A 16,462-nucleotide genomic window follows, 5' to 3' on the forward strand; every position below is an offset into this window, starting at 1 on the left:
CACAACTATCAAAACAAATAATTAAATAAAATAAAATAAACATTTTAACAATACGTGTTTTTGTTACAATGACTTCTTCAGTTACTGTGTTTTAATTTTAACTTTCCAAGCTTACAAGAAACATATTTAAAATCTGTCCCTTTGAACCTTTGTCACCCATTAGTTTTAGGCTTTGTCTAGAACTTTTGCAGTAAGAGGCTTAAAGGTATCCTCTAATTTGCAATTCTAGGAATAGCACAAATGAGGGGGAATAAACACTAAGTATCTGCTAGATAAGACCTCTTCTATTTTGTTTTATTTTTTTTTTTTTGGATTGGGTGGGGGGTGTTGTCACTCTTTTTTCACTCTTAAACTTTACATCAAAATGTGTTAAAATAATTTGGAAAGTAGTAGAAGCCATAATAATCAAATGAAAGGTTTCATGAAATGTGTTTCTGAACAATCTGATTACCTGCAAATGTAAAGCAGAAAATTTATAAGAGCATTTAAATCAAAAACTACATACAAAATAAATAAGACTTAAAATCTTCAAAAATACATAAGGACTTCTGGAAAGAGACTTATAGTCATTTTGCATGCTACGATTACAATATGAATAAACACTAACATCAGAGCCATATTTCAAGATCTCCCAGATTCTTAATACAACTTTTTGAGATAAAGTTGGAGAAATGAAGCTGTGTACCTACTATGACATATTTGTAGGAAGTGTGTCACCCTCATTAACCTCTAGTACTAAAACTGCATGGATAAAAAAACACTCAAGCACTCCAAAACTTCCAAGACTGCAAACCCTCTCTTATGTTCCCCTCATACCAAACTACTCATACCTACAAGAGTACAGACCAGGCAAAAAACCTAGGGGAGGAGCATTAATTCTCTGATGATCTTAACCCCACAACCACTGCACAAGCTAACAAAATCAGATCTTAACTGGATCCTTTTACAATTTCCAATAAACAAACAAAAACCCATGTCACAACCAGCACATACCTACCCCCACCAATATCAATACCCCCATCCAACAAATATATACCAAAACTCAAAAAAATGTAACCTAATCATTCTTGAAGATTTCATAATTACTTCAGACTAAAAGCCAATGATATGTCAGAACTTATGGCCAGCTTAGGTCTTACCCAAATCAACTATGAGGCCAGGAGACCAAACATTGAATCTTACTAAATCTTCTAATAACTAATAATCCTACAGTGACATCTACCCTCACCATACAGGCAACCTCCTTCAGTGATCATTGTCCCATAACTTTCTTAGTACATAGTCTAACATTAAAATATAAACCAAACCTATCACATTCAGACCCCAAACCATCCACAGTATCACTACCTTGTCACCCTTGAATGGTCTCACATACCTGCCATAAAAGACCCTAATGAAGAAGCTAATAATCTTACCAATACTCTACTGCACTTGCAAAACAAATTATTTCCCTTAGTATGAAGGTTACTTCAACCTTCTAAATGTGACTAGGTATCTAATGAACTAAACTACCTCCTCAAATTACATGATGAAGCATGGCACAATTGGAAATGAAATCCCTTCACATACTTCCAAGCCAAATATACCTCATTATGAAACCTAGCCAAGCAATCCATCCACAGACGCAAAAACATTACCGAAACAAACAATTTATTTATTTTATTTATTTATTTTTATTTTACATTTGTTGACTGGGCTAGTCCAACTGGATATATGTCCATTTTCAGTGGAGGCCCGGGGAGAAAAGCTCCAACATAGATAAAAATACATAAACACAATAAAAACAATATATTTGTAATCCTAGAACACATTTGTAAACAACTTGTAAAATATCCTTGCAAGACTAAAGAGCATTAAAATCATAGATTTAGAGATCAGGAACTTAACATAAATTAAAAAGGGAAGAAATAGTATAACATAACTGGAAGTATGAATATAGAGTGATGAGAAAGCAGTTTAAGATGCAATACTTTAGTGGTGTAGTAAATAGCAGGATTGAGTTGATATAAGAGTAAGAAAACTATGATACAGCAGGATTGTGATGATACAGATGTTGAAGACTCACACATACTGTTGTCAGCTAAGAGAGCAGGTAAAACTCTAAGTTGGGTTATGCAGAAAAACTGAGAAGTACAGAGTAAGATAGCTAACTGCACACAAGCTGTAAGGTTAATGAGAGGTACTGGCAGTGCAGTAGTACAATGAAAAGTGAAAGGTGAGAGTAGTAGGCAGTAGCCTTTTAGTCTGGGTTGGTACAAGGGCAAAGCCAGTGAGTCTTGAGGTATTTTTTAAGTAGCTTTTTGAAAAGTGGTGTAGAGGAGTGGGAGGTTAGTTCACTAGGGAGCTGGTTCCAGGTTTTTCCTACTGTGTTGGAGAATAGAGAGTCCCCAGCCCTGTTATTTGATTTTGTGGTGGATACTAGAAGTTTCCTTGATGAGAGAAGGGTTTTAAGGTTATTGTAGGGGGAGATGAGGGTAGTTAGTATAGGAGTATTGCTAGGATGATGAAGGGTTTTGTGGGCAGTAATAAGTTGGTGAAAGAGAAGCTGATTAGGTAGTTCCAGCCATCCTAGCTGTTTGAGATTGTGACAGTGGTGGGTTCTAAATGGGGATCCAGTGGCAAATCTGGCAATGTTATTGTAGGAGGTATTAAGCTTGTTGAGGTTGTTTTTTGATAGGTTAGTATAAATGGGGGAGGCGTAGAGGATGGTAGAGATAAAATGGGTATGGGCAATTGTAGTTCTAGCTTTTGGAGTAAGAAACTGTTTAAGCCTATAGAGAGAGCCTAGTCTTTTGTTCACTGACTTTATTGTAGTATTTATATGGGTATCAAAGGTGAGGTTGTCGTCTATAGTTACCCCTAAGAGGTTGGTGGTAGGGTCGGAGTTATGACAGTGCCATTGTTTGATGAAACAGTGAAGTGGAGGGGGGAGGACTTTTGTGTAGGAGTAAAGAACAATAGTTTGTTTTTTTGGGGGGTTAAGGAGGAGTCAGAGTTGGAGGAACCAGTTATCAACTATGTTAAATGTTGCTTGGGTGAGGGACTGCAGTTCAGAAATGGATGAAGCAGAGCATATTAATGTTTAGTCATCTGCATATTGTATGCAGGTGGCTTGTGAAGTATTCATGTTTAGATCACTGATAAACAGAGAAAATAGGAGAAGGCCCAAGATGGAGCCTTGAGGGACGCCCAAGGTAACCGTAAGAAGGGTGGAAAGGTTATTCTCCCAAAGTACTGCTTGCTTTCTGTTTTCTAAATAGGCGCTGAACCATTTTAGTGTCCGAGTATCAAGAGAGAGGGACTTAAGTATACTTAGAAGTATCTGGTGGTTTACCATATCGAAGGCTTTCGAGAGGTCGATAGAGCAGAAGAAAGAGTATTGTTATTGCGATGTTTGTTGAGACAGTCCGAAAAGGATAAGAGGGCAGTGGTGGGTGCTATGGAATGGCCTGAAACCATGTTGACAGTTTGCTAGTATGTTATTTTGTAGTAGGTGGTCTAACAAATCTCAGTTTTAGCCAAACCTAAACATTCGCCACTCCCCTGAACCCCTCTAATACCACTATATCTAAACTCTCATGCAGTGACTTCCTCAGTGAGTTCAGCAACCTGACAAACATCAACATAAACTTACCCCCCCCCTTTACATTCCACTATTCCACTTCAAAAAGATGAGAACCAAACACACTGAAACAAAACTGGACCAAATACAAATAGATACTTCCCTAGGCTCAGATAATCTAGTCCCTTGGTTCATTCACCTTTGTAAGGACTTCATCTCCCACCCTCTCACTCATACATACAACCTCTGCTTAACTAATAAGATTATGCCTCAGACATGGAAAACAGCAATAGTTGCTCCTGTTTCAAAACTACCCAAGCTAACTACTGCATCACAATTCCATCCTATCTCAATACTTCCTACTTTAGGTAAAATACTAGAAAAAATATCTACAACTAAATTACTGTTTATTTACATCAACGCCATTTTCTATCCAAGAAGCAACATGGTTACTGATTTGGATGCAGCACCGTAACAGCTCTCCACTCCATCACAGATGACATCATATCGGATATGGAGAAAAACAACTTGACAGAAACAGCCTTTACTGACCTCACAAAAGCCTTTGATCTAACTGACCATAACTTACTATTTTACAAATTTACTGAAAAAGGTATTAGTGACTATGCAAAACCTTGACTTGTAGACTTCCTCACAATAGATGCTTCAAAGTCAAAGTAGGCACCACCACATCTGAAACAGCTTCTCTCATGAAAGGAATTTCCCTGGGTTCCATTTTAGCTCCTCTGCTATTTTCCATTATTTATCATCAACAAACTCCCATCTGATCATCCTCCGATACCTCTAATTCTTTATGTAAATATCATGGTCATCTACAGGTCAAACAAATTCCACTCTAATAAAAAAATTTGCTCCAAGATGACCTCCAAACACTCAACAGTGGCTAATAGGAGAGAAATGTATACTTAATCCCTCAAAAACAAAAGCAATGCTATTTGGAAGCAACCAAAAAATAGCTAAAGCATTCAGCTTCCTTAATATTAAAGATGTTAACAATACTACCATAAAATCTAACCCAGCATTCACATATACAGGCATTTGGCTAGATTAATGTCTTAACTTTCAACTACACATTCAACACACCACAAAAAGGTCAACACATCCCTGTTCTGGGAGAACAAGCTATCTCCTCTTCTGTCCAAGCGAGCCAAACATCCATAAGCAAAGGAATACTCTTATCTCAATACGAATATGACTACCCATTACAGCTGCAGCCTCAAAAAAATATCAACACCTTACAAACAATCTCCAATAAAATCTGCAAGATTATTACTAACAAATGACTACCACTGCATACCTCTCATGAAAGTTAAATGGCTCCCAGTACATTTGAACCAACCTCCTACTAGGATCATTAATTCACAAAGCTCTTTCGCCTGACACATCAACCTCTCTCACTGAAACGTTTCACCAAAACCCAACATATAATCTCAGGGGTATCTCTGTATCTCAGCACACCCTACTAACTACAAAAAGTAAACTTTATCCCACTGACCTTGCATTCTCCATCCTAGCATCTAAACTATGGGACTTCATTTCTCTCTCAATCCAAGACATCAGAAAGTACTCTGACTTCAGACAATAGCTCAAGGAACGCCGCTTCACCCAATCAAAGTTAATCTGCACTCACTTAGGCATGTTACTCGAATCCTGCAGCTCTCTCTCACATACCCATTTATCCTTATTTCATTTGTCCTTATCTGATCTTGTCAACTCCTTACTTGCTGTTTCTCATTTATCCTTCGCTCTACTCTCTGCACCGCTCTCATACTTCCCCTTTCTACTGCTCTTCCTTCTGCATGCCTCTCACCTTTTCTGTCTCTTCCCCATGGTATCCTTTCTTGCTACTATTCTCACTTGCCTCTTCTAATGTCTTCATACCTCTCTATGTGATGATATCCTGCTATTCCTGTAGCATAAGCCATCTCAGTCATCATGGCTACATCTTATCCATAAAGCTCTGCTAAGCATAATTCCGCTTTTCCGTCCATATTTTGACATTGCTAACTGCTAGTTGAACTAAATGCTGTAGCATATTCTTGCATTTGTAAATATGTACATATTTGTTTTTTTAGAATATATTTGTATCTGTAAATATGTTTTGTTCATTTTGGTTATCTTATTCACCTGGGCTGTGCCTGCAAATAGTCCACTGAGATCAGTGTGTGTGTGTGTGTGTGTGTGTGTGTGTATGCATGTGTATGTGTATACACACACACACACACATACATATACATATATATATATATATATATATATATATATATATATATATATATATATATATATATATATATATATATATATATATATATATATATATATATATATATATATATATATATATATATATATATATATATACACACACACACACACACACACACACACACACACACACACACACACACACACACTAATAGAAGTAGTGGCAATGTGAAACTTGGCATAGCAGAAACTTAAAAAGAATCAAAAATATCAAACGTAGTCCAAAATGGCTTTGAATGGATAAGAAAAGAGATCCTACCCTTTGTCTTGAGCACATGTACAAAACAGAGCTATTTGCTTTTGTAGAGTTTTCTGGTACTGGGATTCACAGAAAATGAAATAACAGAACTAACTCTCTCAGAAAGGGAAGGATCACGAGCAACTACTGAAACTGGAGAAACTAAGCTGCAAGATGTAGGGAATGAATACCAAGAAGGGACACCCAAGGTTTTTGTTAGTTTCAGATACAATTTCTCCAGCAGATAAGACAGAAAAAAAGGAAACAGTTTTGTCAGGTATAAAAAGTGGAAATGAGTACAACTTTGACTTGAAATACCCTGACTATTAATTTTGTTGTCATAGAAAATAGAAAAAAAAGTGTAGAGGAGATCCATGGGCCATTGATGGGCCATAGCATCCTCTGGAGATCTTCCTAACAATGAGAAAGAAGACATCCCTGCTCTTGTCACAAACAGAGGTGCAAATCAGTCACAGTGGTTCTTACACTGTAGAATGTCCTTCACTTCACCAAAGAGCTAAGAAACTTCTCATTCAGTGAGCAGGTATTGACAATCTGTCTGATAACAGACTTGACTCACAGGGAATACAGACTTTCACAAAAAAGTGACCAGTGTCCGTGGTCCATTCCCAAAATCTCTCAGCTACTCAGCAAAGGGTGTAAGAGTGGGTTCCACCTTGACTGGTTAGATACCACACAATGGACAACTACCCTCATCTCCAGCATGCTGATACAAAGACACTGTTACTTGGGTAACCACACTCCCCAAACCATATACCTACTGCAGTGAACTCCAAACTGCCCAACAAAAGGTTGTGGACATCCAGCCAACATAGCAGATGCTTCTGTCCCATCCAAGGTAGGTGGATCTCATGACCACTGAGTCCTCTACTTATGACTGCTACACACAGAGGGTCCATTACTGAAATATCATGTGATACCAAGCTAAAGAAATCATAACAAGGATGGCTGCCTGAGGCCCAGATCCTTGACACATTGGTGAACCAATACTAAGGGACACAATTAAAGATGCTGCTTTGGAATTTAGGACTTCAGTCCTGTGTAAGTCACAATCAGTGAACAAAATCAACTAAGCTGGCTGCAAATGAAACTCGGGAAAATGTAACGTTATGCTCAGGAAACAAACACAAAAGTCAGAAATTCTATGACTAGAATCTGCTCTCAGAATGATGCAATGGGAGGCCAGTCATCTGGGCATGCATATGGTGAACGTCCTCAAGGCAGAGTTAAACCCAAATGGCACAGTCTGAAATAGGAAGTGAGTGGCTTCTACTGTGAACATTATGAACCTTCAGGATCATTTATCAGCCTTGATATGCAAATAAGCATCATAAAGGTGTACAGAGCACATCTAGACTCCTTCAGCATGAGACAATCAGGAAGGCATCCTTGGGAATGAAAATGTTTAGGTCACGCCCATCTATAAAGGGCTTGAGATCCCTGAACGAACCTCCTAACTCACAACCTTTCACTAACCACAGGAACCACTAGCCCTGAAATATGTAATCACTTACTTCTGCCTAAGGTACGTCAGCTCAAAACCCAGCTCAAAACCCATAAAGACTATTAACCTATCTCCACTCTGTTTTCCTGCAAAACATTTTGAAAAAAAAATCTTTATAAACAGCTGCTTAAACACTTTAATAACTACGGGCGTCTACCTGAAAGACAGCATGGCTTCAAGAAATGGTTTTATCACAACCACTGCTATACTTTCAACATCTGCCACAACAGTAACTTAAATGATGGTATCCTTAAAGCCACTGTTTTTGTGGACATGACATATCTTTGAAGCTGCTGATCACAGAATTTGGCTTGCTAAGCTATTAGCATTTAATATGGGAGAACATTTCATTGCCTGGTTCCACAGCTACCTTGGCAGCAGGATTTTCAAGTTTATTCTAACAACCAGCTATCGACTAACAGAACAGTAAAAACAGGTGTTCTCCAAGACTCTGTTCTAGGCCCATTGCTGTTTTAAGTATCCATTAATGGTATTATTGACGACTTGCCTGAACATAATCTTACACTCTATGCAGCTGATTCTAGGGGTCCTGATGGAGAGATGAAAAGTCAGCAAGTAAAGGAGAGTAGTAGTGCTGAAATTGAATTTATCCTCAAGTCTTGGTGAGTACCTTTGCAAGGTGGACCCTGTTTTTCATTAAATCTCACCAAGGCGACAAGGATATATAGACTGTATTTAAATAGCATATATCATGGACAGAGGTAAATCAAAAATAAAAAATAATAGCTGGGTGCACAAGACCCAGGATAAAAAAGTACCCAATCCTGGTAGGCGCACTGGTGCCAAGACTGGAAAAAATGGCAGCGTAGAATCCTCAAAATACAGAAACGTTCCTACAATGAGGCCAGGCCAGGCTCAGGGGGAGGATTGCCCCTTTGTTGTAGAAGTAGCAGTCCACAAAAACGACAAAAATTGATTGGCCAAAGAAGAGCCATAGAGGATAAGAAAGAAATTATGTATTGTTACTATTATGCAAAAAGCCCAGAATTTCCAGACACAAGATATACAAAACGAGTAAGAGAGAAATTAGAGGAAAGAAAAATACTTCCACAGGAAAAACTGTCAGAAGCTTGAAATAAAAATTTGTGTTCATTAATACAACAGATTTTTGAAAAACAGTATATAGATCAAGAAATTTTGATCTGTTTGGAAAAAGAATCATCTGAGGAAGTGAGAAAATATAAACAACAAAACCTAGAGATATTTGAAAAATATAAAAAAGAAATATGGACATGGGAAAGAAAGAGAGATTTGATATGGTGCAATATTTATGCAAAGGAGAAAGCCAAGTTAACCAATGTAGAGAAGGCAGTCTCGAAGATATTCAAAGTGAAATACAGGCAAAGGCATCCAGTTATGGAAAATTTCACAATAAAAAGATGAATAGCACAAAGATGTAATGTAGAAAAGATGATCAGTGAAGCAGAAGTTAAAGAAACAGAAGTTGAAGTTATGGAGCGCCTGCAAAGTGAAGGATTTAATGTAGAAGGTCTAAAACAGACTACATCACAGCATGATGGAGTGAGTGTCCAGAATAAGGAAAAGCAAGAAGATCAGGAGACATGTGAAGAAGAAATATGGACAGGGGAAAGGAAAAGAGATTTAATATGGTGTAATATTTATGCAAAGTACAAATCAAAGCTAACCAATAAAAAAAGAGCAGCACCAAAGATATTTGAAGAAAAATATGGGGAAAGGAATCCGGCTATGGAAAACTTTACAATACAAAAATAAGAAAACTAAGAGGAAAAGTAGAAAAAGAGATTAGTAATAGAGAAATCAAAGAAACAGAAACTGAGGTTATGGAACAGCTGCAAAGAGAAGGATTCAGTGTAGTAAATCTAATATAGAAAGAACCACAAAAGGATAGAGCAATGGATATCCAAATTAAGGGGAAACCAGTGGAACAGAAATTAATTGGCCAGGTGCCATATCAACATATTTTGGAGCCTTCCACAGGAAACCAGTATAAATGTTCATTTGAAGCTAGATAGCAAGGAAAGGAACAGGGGGAAACTCTGATGCAGTCAATTTGAGGAGTGATAGGCCAGCGAGTTCCCATATGACAAAACAACAGATGACACGGGATGAAACTGAAGAGAATGTGCCATTGGAAGATGCTATAGAATTTTCTATAGAATGCCTGCAGGAAACGGAAAACAAGGGATGTGTTCTCAGTATGGAATAAGATGACTTAAAAGAAGAGTTGCTTGAATTAATAGGCAAAGACAGATATATCAAGATCAATGAGAGAAATAGACTGCAGAAGCTTAATAAAACCCCAAAAGTCAGAGGCTTGATAAAACAAATGAACATAGTAATTAGGACTGTCCATAGAGATCCATGCGATATAACAGAAGTAAACAGAATAGAATACTGTGCTGCTGAATTAATAACTGATAAAGTTCTACAACAGGAACATAGGGTAGCAAGGGAAAAGAAGCAAAGTGAATATCATCATGGAAATATCGAATAGAGAAAACTATAAAGCAGCTAAGACAAGAAGTGTCATTGTTAGAAGATTATAGAAGAGGGAATAGATCAACAAAAATACTAAGAAAGATAGATGTGATAAAAGCAATGTGCAGTATTAGAACAGACTCAGGATGTATTATGCACTATTGGAGATAAACTAAAAATTTCAAAACAGGTGGAAAGAGAAGATACGAAGACAAATATAAGGGAAAAGCACAAAATAAGCAATTTATTGATGACCCAAAAAAGTTTTATAGAGAATTGGGAAATAAGGTAAAAGGAATTGAAAGACCGCCAAAAAAAAGAGGAAGCAGATACATTTTGGAGAAGTATTTATGAAGATCCTGTGGCACATAAAGATGCTAAATGGATAGAAGTAGTAAAAGAAAGAATACAAAGTTTAAAGGTACAGGATATGAAATGGGATGAAATAACAGCCAGAGAGATTGAAACAAAGTTGAGAAAAGCTTCTAACTGGAAAACCCCAGGCCCAGATGCAGTATCTAACTTTTGGCTTAAAGTATTAACTTCTTTGCACGAGGATTTAGCCATGAGTAAGAACTATTTATATACGCACCTAGAACACACACCGCACTGGTTAACAACAGGAAAAACAATGCTTTTACTTAAGAGTGAACCTGCAAGCTACCCTAAAAATTATAGACCAATAACTTGTCTTCCAACGATGTATAAACTATACACAGGAATTGATGCCGACAGAGTTTATAGTCATTTAGAAGAAAACTCAATTATGGCAGTAGAACAAAAGGGCAATAAAAGAAAGTCATATGGAACAAAGGATCATTTGTTGGTAAAGTTGTAGTGGAGAACTGTAAGAAGGGGAAGAATCTAAGTATGGCAAGGATTGACTACAAAAAAAAATTTGATAGTATCCCACATTCATGGATAAAAGAGTGATTAAAAATGTATAAGATACATCCTACACTGAATGACTATATTACAGTAACCATGAAACAGTGGCAGACCACTTTGCAATTAAGCCACGATAAAAGACAGATTACTATCCCAGGGATAAAAATTCAAAGGGGGATATTCCAGGGTGACTCTGTCACCGCTGCTATTCTGCCTTGCCATTAATCTGCTTAGGCCATGGTTACAATTTGGCTCCTAGAAAACAAAGTCTAATGACTTATCTTTTCTTTGTTGATTTAAAAATGTATAGCTCATCAGATGAGGAACTGAAAGCACAGTTGCAGGTTGTCAAAACTTTTTCAGATTACATTGGAATGTCATTTGGTCTTGATAAATGTGCAAAAGCAACCTTTAAAAAAGGAAAACTTGGCATCAGGAAAACATCAGTTTGGGACAAGAATGCGATATAAAAGAACTTGAGCAAGAGGGAGGGTATAAATACTTGAATCAGCAATAAAACATGAACAAATGCAAATAAAACTCAGTAAGAAGTAGTTTAGAAGACTTAAATTAATCCTGAAAACAGTACTGACATCTAGGAACAAGATCCAAGCTATAAATCAATTTGCTCTTCCTGTCCTAACTTACAGTTTTGGAGTGACTGACTGACCCCAAAAAGTCTTTAAAACAAGAAGGATGCTTCATGCTTACCAAATGATTTATAAAAATCAGTGTATACCAAGATTATATATTCCCCGTTCCGAAGGAGGGATGGGCTTCCTTGAAATTGATTACATGTATAGATCTGCCATTGTGGGACTCCACACATATTTACTGACCTCACAAGATCCAAATGTAGTGAAAGTTTTGAAACATGAGGAGAATAAACCTAAGATGATGTCTCTGCTTAATTTAGCAGAAGCATGTCGATGTCAAGCAGGAATGGAAACCAAACCAGAAGTGGATAAAAACCAGGCAGCAACTGAATGTGCCACAAAACAAAAGAAAGAATACAAGATGAAGGACCAGATGAGAAGGCAAGAAATGTGGAAAAAACATAAATATAGTTGCAAGTATAGAAAACTTCTGGAAGAGCCTGATGTTGATAAAGAACGAATGCAGGAATGGTTAAGGAGAGGCGAATTCAAACCAAAAAATGAAAGGTTAATATTGGCAGCCCAAGATAGTGGGCTACGTACATGTTGGTTTACAAAGTTCATTGAATATGTGGGAGAAGCAGATATATGTAGGTTTTGTAAAACCGAATTGGAAACAGTCACACACCTTGTTGCTGGTTGCGACGCACTAATGGCAGAGGGACTGTATACTGAAAGGCATAATAATGTGGCGAGACCGTTACACTGGAGATTGTGCAAACATTATGGTATTGAGGTGGATGAAAAACACTGGAAACATGAGCCACAAAGAATCATAGAAAATTATGAAGTTTATATCACATGGATCACCCAATACCATCAGTTCAAAAGACAGATGCTAGAAAGCCTGATATAGTGGACGAAGAAAAGAAGACAAAAGTAGCATTGATCACTGAAATCGCCACACCGTGACTATTGTGTCTTGCATACAGAGACACAAAGTCATAAAATACCAGGATTTGCAGGCAGAAGTGAGAGCCATGTGGAAGAAAGATACCCAGACAGTTCCAATAGTAGTAGGAGCAACGGGTCTTATAAAACAGAATTTACAATCATATTTAGATATGTTACCAATTCATGTAACACTGTACGAATTGCAGAAGGAGTCATTACTGGGCACATTGTGGGTGCTGCCAAGAGCACTTTTAGCTGACATCAAAGAGTGAAACAATACTAATTTCATGAACGTTAATCGCACTTTGACTTAGGAATGGGGTCAATTCCCGTTATGGTATTAGAAACCCAAAAGACTTGGAGAAATTAAAAATGACAGATTATATTATACTACTCGAGGCAAACAGATGTCCCACATTCCTGCAATTTCAACTCTAGCAATCATTCCATGATGTTTGACACTGGTCTGAACAAAATAAACTCCAAAATTATCCACAAAAACAAAGGTATGCCTCCCCCCCCCTCACATTTCCTTTCGACTGCCTGTCATGATCTCAGACAGTAACAACCATATTATTTATTTTGTAAATGAATACAAATACTAAGGCCTAACTTTTGACTCCAGCATTTACAGCCCACACTGATAATATGACTAATAAAATACTCTCACAACTAAAACTCTGCTACTGGATATCACATCTACTATACCTTATGTCTGCAAAGTGCTGGCCAAGAACGTGCGGGTCTATGTCAATTAAACGAACGCCTGAAATGTCGAATGACATATGGTCGAGACCATATGATCAACATTTCAAGTGTTCGCAGATTGACTTTAACGGCGCCATACTGTACAGAATGGAAGAATTTCTCTTTTCTGCACTGAAGTGCAGTCTCGGAGTTGGTATATTTAAGTGGGGGGGGTGGGAGGTTTGACGCTCTGCTCGCACAGTTAAAGTATGTTTTTCCTTTATATTCGAACATTCAAATATCGACCATATGGTCTCAATCATATGGTATTCGACATTTTGAATGTTCGAATATATAACATAGACCAGAGCGTGCTTCTCACTAAACTAGAATACCATCTTACTGTGCTCTCTTTACACTATGCTTGCAACACTCAAAGACATCAAGTCACTGAGAATAAAACTGCATATTTGGTCCACTTGCTAATAACTGTGCTCATCACTGTAACCTTCTAAATCGCCTACATTGGTTACTCATTACTGAGAGGTCCATTCATCTTCTATGCATCTTACTATATAAAATTCCAAATGACAGCTACTGCCCCAGCTGAAAAAAAAAACATTCCCCAAATGGGCAGCAGTCCTACTCCCTAAGGAATTCCCAGAAGAAGTCAACTACCCCCAATTAAAACACTCATTGGTGAAAGAGCATTCTCACAAACAGGCCCTGCTCTCTAAAACAAACAGTCTGTTGAAACAAAGCATCAAGATACTCTTAGTAAGTTTAAGAAGTCTCTTTCTGAGAACCTCTTCAAGGAAGTTGCTTGTAAATACTTCAGGCATAATGCATAAACTCTTCAGATAGCATAAAATTTTAAAACTGCTTACAGTATCTCAAATGTTTTCCTCTGTTATTTAACCTTTTCTTACTCCAGTGTTCTCTTCTTAGCATTTAGGCCTACCTCTATAATACTTCTCTCTCTTTTTTTATTTTTTTACTCATTTCCATTTGAGTTTTTTCTTTCTTTCAAGGAAATTCAGTTCTAAACCTTTAAGAAGCAATTCCACATAGGTAAACTCATCATGTTATAAGAAATGTATAAGAACTATATAACAGTCTTATTAAAACTGTATAATAGATGCAAATGAACTTTCTAAAGTATTGCAGCTATGTAAACCTAACAATCTTAACACATCTGAAGTGTACAGCTTAAGCTTCCTCACATTGTTTATTGCCTATGAGCCTGGATTGTGGTTGAAAAAGGGTTCTAGACCAGTCATATGCTGTTACCAAATAATAAATAAATAAAAGGTGCCTCTCTTGCTTAAAAAGTGCAGCAACTCTAACGTTGCTACCTTACAATGTGGGATGGAGGAATAGGGCAGTGAGGAGGAGAATTCTGTAACCTCAAACAATCTCTTATGCCCATTGATCAGCTGAGACAAGAACCACTCTGACTGATAGAAGTACAAATGACACTCAGATGCTTTCAGGGGATGGCAGTCAGGTAAGTCCTCAAACTTTCTGTGGTCCACTTGTGGGAGGGACTACAGTCACTTGGTGAACTACAAGGACCGTGGTGATGCCGCTCAGCTGTCTGGATTTTTTCCTCATATTTTTAGTTTGCACCTCATAAAATATGTAGTTTTCTGGCAAATCGTGAAGGCTGGCGTTGCTAAAATTTAACAAACATTTGAGTCTCAGATTTCACATCAGAAAATGTGTGCCGATGCAAAAGCTGTTGTTCTAGCAACTTACCAAGTATTTTAAAATATATCCATGATTTTGGGCCTTTGCCACCCCCATCATTTTTGGCTTTATCCTGAATTCTTGTGTTAAGAGGTTGAGAGGCTTTGACCATGGACATGACTGTTGTAGCCACTCTGTAGGAACTGGAGGAGAGCCTATTACCAAAGCCTTGAGTGTTTTGCTTGAGATGACACCACATCTGATGCCTCCTCGTTTGTGTCCTACAGAAGGCACATGGGGAGGGGGGTAAACTTAAAATCAACCAAGATCTTATCTTGCTTGTCTATTCTTTCTACAGGTGCTTGGACCTCCAGGGATAAACACAACTGAATGATGGGAGGGAATATTCACGAAAGCCATCTTTGAGTAAGAAGTTGGTGATGTGGAGCCAGACACAATGACAACCTGAGATGCCTGCACCAGCTGCTCCGGCAATCCCCTCTGCCACTTCACAAGCAACAAGCATAAATGCAATTACCCAAGTGGTTAACAGCCTGATACTCAGTTGTTTGGTGGACGAATCACAGGGCTATGAGTGACAGTCTTTTTAACACTGCTGCACACATTAGCTTATTGGCTTGGTATCCCTGACAGAAAAAACTTTATCTCTGAAGAACACACATTCTTATCAGCCTTCCAGAGAACAGAAGCCACTGTGTCAGGAGCAGCCCAGACAACTTTAGTAACCACTATGATAATATCCAATAGAGAAGATACTAAGACTTCTTAGTGAAGTGTCAAGTCCACTCAAGAGAAGACATGCCAGCAGGCTACTACCCCTTAAGGCAAATCATCTCTTGTATTCCCCCAAACTTGGGTTCATAAGGATGATGAAGAAGATCAGAGTCCCATTAACTGTCATCTATAACAAAAGGAGGCGGCGCCCAAATGGAGATTTAGTTTTTCCTCTCAACACAATTCCCAAGAAAAAGCAAAAAAAAGCAAAAAGAAAGAAAATAGAGGAGAAGAGTGAATATCGGACATATTTATTCTCCTTTAAACTTTTTTACCTCCTGATGTGGGCAGAAAGCTCCCCAAAACTTATATACACCAACTCTGAGACTGTCATACATCAGAGAAAAGGAAATATTCAAAAAAATGTTGGTCTCAAATTTAGTATATGTATGTCCAAATTTTTGGTCATTTGGTCTCCACATCTAAGATTCAGAAATATGGGTCCCAAGATTTTAAATGTCTACCTTTCTTCCTCAAAGAACATTCCACCAAGAAAAAGGAATACCTATGCTCAGACATGGGTGACCTGAATCTCTAGGAAGTCTTGATCCTACTGTCCCTTTGGCAGACTGAGCAACAGAAGGGGCTGAGACCAGGGGCAAATCTTGGATAATGGCACTGTGTGTGGACACAGCATTTCACAGAGCAGAAAATGGTTGAAAAATGGTCAAGGATGGAACCAGTCTCAACACTGCAATATTCATCCCTAACACTTCCTCCATAAGAGTTGGAAAAATTGACACCTACATCAATGATGA

At 37.8% G+C, this 16,462-nt stretch overlaps 1 protein-coding gene across 3 annotated transcripts in view; it reads right to left on the bottom strand.

The window, feature by feature from the left end:
* The window catches only part of DPY19L3 (dpy-19 like C-mannosyltransferase 3), a 1,004,768-nt gene that overhangs the window by 448,421 nt on the left and 539,885 nt on the right, over positions 1-16,462 (bottom strand). The window lies entirely within an intron of this gene.

Source organism: Protopterus annectens, chromosome 8.part1 (assembly GCF_019279795.1).
Source record: "Protopterus annectens isolate FY-2018-M chromosome 8.part1, PAN1.0, whole genome shotgun sequence".
Taxonomy (NCBI): domain Eukaryota; kingdom Metazoa; phylum Chordata; order Ceratodontiformes; family Protopteridae; genus Protopterus; species Protopterus annectens.